The following is a 6000-nucleotide window of genomic DNA, read 5'->3' on the forward strand; positions in this document are numbered from 1 at the left end:
GCAGCTACCGCTGCGGGAGGAGCCATGCCCCAAGGCGGGAGGCGGAGGAGGAGAAAGCCAGAGAGAGGGGCGGATCAGGCGGACGGGGGGCAGCGGCAAGAGGCCAGGTGCATGAGGGGGCTGGAGGCACCTGGGGGTGCAGGGGCGGCCATGGCTCCCTTTCCTTCTCCCACCACCTATGTCTATTGCCGGCAACGGCCACTGGTGGTAGACATAGGCGGTGGGAGAAGGAAAGGGAGCCGCCCCCGCCCGCGGATGGGCTGGTGCCAAGCCTCCCAGTTGTGGCCTCCCTGCCGCGCCCCCCCCCGCAGGCTGGCAAGGGGATGGGGAGAGCGGGTGCACGCGCACCCGACATTCAAAATTAGAAAAAAACTTCATCGCTCCCCGCCCCCAACTCCAATGCCCAGCTCGGCCTTGGAAAAGGGTGCGTTGGGGTGTACGGCTTTGGAAAAGGGTGCGCGGGGGGTAGTTTTGGGGCGTGCAGCTGCGTACCTTAGAGAGAATATTGGAAACAGGCCATTTCCAGCCTCCAGAGGACTTCCGGGGATGGGGTGGGGAGCTGTTTTCAACTTCCCCAGGCATTGAATTATGTGTGTGGGCACTCGCACATGCACAATAGTGCGCGCACACATTCTTTCGGCACATGAGGGAAAAAAGTTTCATCATCACTGGTCTATGGGGAAGCCAGATTCACTTAACAACCATATTACTAGTGTGACAAATGTAGGGATTCCCTTAGTTTAGCAAGCAGTTATAAAATGAAGCAAAACTCACTTAACTACGGTCTTGCTTAACAACAAATCCATAATTGGGCTCAATTATGGATTTAAGTCCACAATTCCAAATTCCTGCCTTTATTTTTTATAACTCAAAGTACCATGTATATTGTTCCTAACTATTTCTTGCGCGCTCAAATGATATTATATAAACAGTAAATATTATTGTTAATATAAACCATAGCCAATCACCTTAACAATTGCCACAAAAACCTTATGCTAAGAGCTAAGAGACTACGTTCTATGTCTACTATACAGTTGTACCTCTACCGAAGAACGCCTCTACTTACGAACTTTTCTAGATAAGAACTGAGTGTTTAAGATTTTTTTTTGCCTCTTCTCAAGAACCATTTTCCACTTATAAACCCGAGCCTCTGAAACTGTAACCAGAAAAGGCAGGGATAAGCCTCCATGGGGCTTCTCTGGGAATCTCCTGGGAGGAAACAGGGCCTTCACTCTCCCTGTTGTTTCCCCAATCGCACACATTATTTGCTTTTACATCGATTCCTATGGGGAAATTGCATATTCTTCCAAACTTTTGTACTTAAGAACCTGGTCACAGAACAAATTAAGTTTGTAAGCAGAGGTACCACTGTATATGTACTGTTTTAGTTTTTCTAACTTTCAGTAGAAGTCCATTCAGAATCATTAATATATAAAAGGTATAAACTATATCTGTAAAAGGTATAAACAAAGCTATAAAACCAGCTTTCTTCCAAATTTATATTTCTGATAATTGTTTTAAAAAGTTACATTATGCTTTAGTTCTTTGTTATACTTTTTCAGTCATTGTCCCTAATATTATTTATATACACATATTTTGCACATTTGCATACTTGCTTAGAGCTTGCTATTTATAGGTGAACACTTTTAATTTTGGGTGACAAAATAAATTTATATTCATCTTAATTTTAATATTAAAATTCCTTAGCATTGTCTGCATTTATAGCATTACAATGAATTATTTTTATTTTCCACAAATTTTAGGGGAAAAAATGTGCAATTTCAAAAAACGTTAGTCAGTGATCGTAATAGTATACTTAACTGAGAAAGATGATTTTTCTGAAGCAGTTAACACCAAAATAAATGCTTGCCTCTCCTCCAGTATTATCTTTTGAATCAGTACTGTAATGTACAACTCCATCCAGCTTCTTTCTGAAATTTATTGTCAAACAGAAACTTAACTTACTTCCAATATTAGATTTTTTCATGAATCTGCATGGACATTCTGCATGGACATTCAGGAAGATTCTGTACTTTTAAGTTCATATTCCTTTAAAGACACTACACTACTAAGGCATGGAAATAAGTTGAACTATAAAGTGGTTTATCTGTGTCTGAGTAACAGTTTGTCATCCCAGCTGTTTTTGAGAATGATCATTAAACAAATCATGATTATACATGTGACAAGCTGAAACTAATTGGTTTGTCAAAGTCAATCTGTCTGTTTTTCTGTTCATTCGAACAAAAATTCACTGTCTATCACCGTCTTCTCCACCTCGAAATCAGATGATTCGGATCATTTTCCTATATCTCTATATCTTTACTTCCTTCAAGACACAGATCCCCCTGCCTTTCACCTGAAACAATTCCCTAAGAAAGCTCGACTGAGATCTTCCGCCTTCATTGTCTCCCTGATAAGCGTCAGTAGCTAAGGGCAGACTTGAGCTTGGACTTTCCGGATATTGGCCAAGCCACATCCTATTCGCTTGTAGTGGCAGTTCATACAACAAAGGGGGAACGCAAGAACCTTCCAAAATCTTTCGAATTGGAGGCATTCTTTCAAAGAAAGCGTATGGAAAGCCCAAGAGGATTTTTTTTCCTCCTCCCGGCTGCCTGATGCCATATGATTACCAGCCCACATAGTAGGGGCGCTCGATATACATTGCTGACTGCCGAAAACGCGCGATCGTAATCCAAATCACCTTCTTCCAAACTGCTCTTAATGGCCAACAAGCGGGCATCCACTAGCTTCCATGCTACAGATGGACAAAGCCCCGAGCAAGCGAGCTCTCTTGGTCGTATTTTCAGCCGCCTCTCTTCTCAAGACTCACCTTTCTCGCTACAAGTTGCAGGGGCACGACCTGATTAACACAGGCCAGAGGGCCCAGAGCGATTTTCAGCTTCTTTGCTTACACGGAACCGGTAAGCATTACACAAAAGGAAGTGGGAGGTGGCATTGTGAGCTCACATCCCGATGAGGTGAGGAGACGAAATTCGGGAGGCCTCGGAAACTGGGTTTAGAAAACCAGCGAAGAAACTGTGCGGAGAAACGGGGATAGTCTTAGGGAAATAAGATCGGGAGGTGATTGGAAGGAGAGTTACAGAAGCACAAAAACGTCCGCGTTTTACTTTTACAACAATCCTGGGTAGGAGGGACGCTCTATTTCTCCCTCCCTCTTTCTTTCTCTCTCTCCATCCCTCTTTCTTTCTTCCTCTCTTTTTTGCTCTCTTTCTCTCTCCCTCCTTCCCTCCCTCTATGTCTTTCTCTCTCCCTTGCTCTCTCTCTGCCTCTCTTGCTATCTCTTTCATTCTCTCTCTCTCTCTCTCTTTCTCTGTCTCTCTTGCCATCTTTCTTTCTCTCTCTCTGTCTCTCTTTCTCTCTCTTTCTCTGTCTCTTTCTCTCTCTCTTGCTATCTCTCTTTCTCTCTCTCTGTCTCTTGCTATCTCTCTTTCTCTATCTTTCTCTCTCGCGCGCGCTATTTCTTTCTTTTTCTCTCTCTCTCTCTTGCTATGTCTCTCTTTCTTTCTCTGTCTCTCTGTCTCTCTCTCTCTTTCTACCACGCCGACAACAGCGGCATCAGGCAGTAGCAGGGTGGCGGCAGGGCGGCTGACTGGCAGGGCCACCGGAAGGGTGGCGGCAGGGCGGCTGACTGCGAGCGGGAGCCCTGACGGCGGCAGCTGGACGTGCTGCTGGACGCCATATATGCTGGCATGTACGTCTCCAGCAGCACGTCCAACCGCCACCGTCGGTGCCTCCACCCTGGAGCTCCCTGTCGCCGCCGCCATCTCCCCGCGACTGCCTGGGGCCGCTGCAATACTCTAGGTGTGGTCTGACTAAGGGCATTATAGAGTAGTATTAATACCTCCTTAGTTTTGGAGTGTATCCTCTTGTTGATGCAGCTTAAGATTGTGTTGGCTTTTTTAGCCACTGCTGGACATTTTTGGCTCATATTTAGTTGGTTATTCACCAAGACTCCAAAATATCTCTCACAGTTGCAATTGTTGAGTGTGGTTCCTCCCAGTTTGTATGCGTGTCTTAGGTTTTTCTTACCTAGATGTAAGATTTTGCTTTTTTCAAAATTGAACTTCATTTTGTTAGTTTAAGCCCACAATACTAATCTATCTAAATCAGTGGTGGCGAACCTATGGCAGAGGTGCCACAGGTGGCATGCGGAGCCATATCTGCTGGCATGCGAACTGTTACCCTAGCCGAGTTCCAAAGTGCATGTGTGTGCTGGCCAGCTGATTTTTGCCTTCCACAGAACCTCCGAGGGGATGGGGGGTGTTTACCCTCCTTCGGCACCAGAGAAGCCTTTGGAGTCTGGGGAGGGCAAAACATGAGCCTACTGGGCAATGTTCCCTCTAATTTCTTTGTGGTGTGGGCGGAAAAGTATAGTGTCTGAGCGGCAGTCCCTTTGGGACTGGGCGGCATAGAAGTATAAATAAATAAATAATAAATAAATAAATAAATAAGAAAAAATTCCCTTCTTTTTTATTAAAAGAAATTAATAATAAAACAAAACCAAAATATTACTATTATTACTATCTTCTCTTTTTCCATCCCTGTCTCCTCCCCCCTTGTGTGTGTGTGTGTGTGTGTGAGTGAACTCTTGAACCATTTCCAATAACACACACACACACACACACACACACAAACTGCTGGGGGGGGGTTTCTCTGTTATTATTTGGGTGCTTGCGGACCAGCAAGCCACCCTCCACTCTCTCTCTTTCCGCTCTCTCCTCTCTCTATCTTTCTCTCTCTATTGGCGGCATGGTGTACGAGAGAGAGAGAAAAAGGAGGGAGAGAGAAAGAGAGAGAAAGAAAGCAAGAGAGAGAGGGAGAAAAGGAGAAGAAGAGAGAGAAGAAAGAGAGAACAAGAGAGCAAGAGACAGAGCAAGAGAGAAAAGGGAGAGAGAAAGTGAGAAAAAGAGAGAAAGTGGGAGAAATAGAGAGAAAGAAAACAGAGAGAAAGAAAAAGGGAGAGGGAGAAAGAAATGAAAGAAAAAAGGTAAGAAAAAAGAAACAAGAAAATGATTGAGGCAGAGAATGAGAGGAAAGAGAAAGAAAAGAGAGAGAGAAGTGACTCTTGATTTAAAGGATATGGTAAAAAGGACCCAAATAATAACAAAAAACCCCAGCCCTCACCTGTTTTTGGAATTCAAGAGTTCATACACAGAGAGACTCACACAGAGATGGGGGGAGGAGACAGGGATGGAAAAAGAGAGGAGAAGTGAGAGGGGGAAGGAATGAGAGAAAAAGGGAGGAAGAGGGAGAAATGAGAAACAAATGAGAGAGAAAAGAGTGAGAGAGACAGGAGAGACACCCAGAAATGAGAAAGTGGTAGAAATTTGAGGAGGGATGATTGATTATACAGATTGACTATGATGGTAAAATATATATTTAGGTGCTGTTTAATATTAGGATGTATTAATTCGTAAAATTGGATTAGAATTTTAGAACTATATATAATTATAGTTCTATATATAATCACTATATATAATTACATAGGTAAAATTAATGGAAGATACATATGATAAATAAGGGGTACGTACTGTATGATTTTATGAGTTTACATTATGAATTTAAAATCTACTTGGAAATGTAGAACATTGATGAAAGTTAATAATAGTAAATGCTAAGTGCCTGAAAATTAATTGAGCTTGGAAATATTGAATGAAATTATAGAAAAGTAAATATGGAACTATATTAATTGATGCATTGGTGTTCAGATAGATTTTCATAGTATTAATAGATTACTATAACACTATGAAAAATATTGAAGATTTTAAAGCATGGATTTATTGATAGTTGTGTTTTTGGTTTTGTTGGTTGTTTTAGTTTTAATTGTAATAGATTTTGGTTTTGTTTTATTATTAATTTATTTTAATAAAAAAGAAGGGAATTTTTTCCTATTTATTTATTTATACTTCTATGCCGCCCACTGATGATGATACCTCACCCCATGCCGTTGGATGATCTCACTCAGCAGCTTCATGTAGA

At 42.4% G+C, this 6000-nt stretch overlaps 1 protein-coding gene across 1 annotated transcript in view; it reads right to left on the reverse strand.

Moving 5' to 3' along the window:
• Positions 1-1900, reverse strand: part of PIK3R4 (phosphoinositide-3-kinase regulatory subunit 4) — a 238925-nt gene extending 237025 nt beyond the window's left edge. Inside the window, exon 1 of the mRNA XM_070726344.1 lies at positions 1821-1900. The gene's annotated coding sequence lies outside the window, so the exon portion shown is untranslated. The remainder of the gene's footprint in view (positions 1-1820) is intronic.
• Between the last annotated feature and the right edge of the window lie 4100 nt (positions 1901-6000).

The sequence above is a fragment of the Erythrolamprus reginae genome, chromosome Z, assembly GCF_031021105.1.
Source record: "Erythrolamprus reginae isolate rEryReg1 chromosome Z, rEryReg1.hap1, whole genome shotgun sequence".
Lineage (NCBI taxonomy): Eukaryota > Metazoa > Chordata > Lepidosauria > Squamata > Dipsadidae > Erythrolamprus > Erythrolamprus reginae.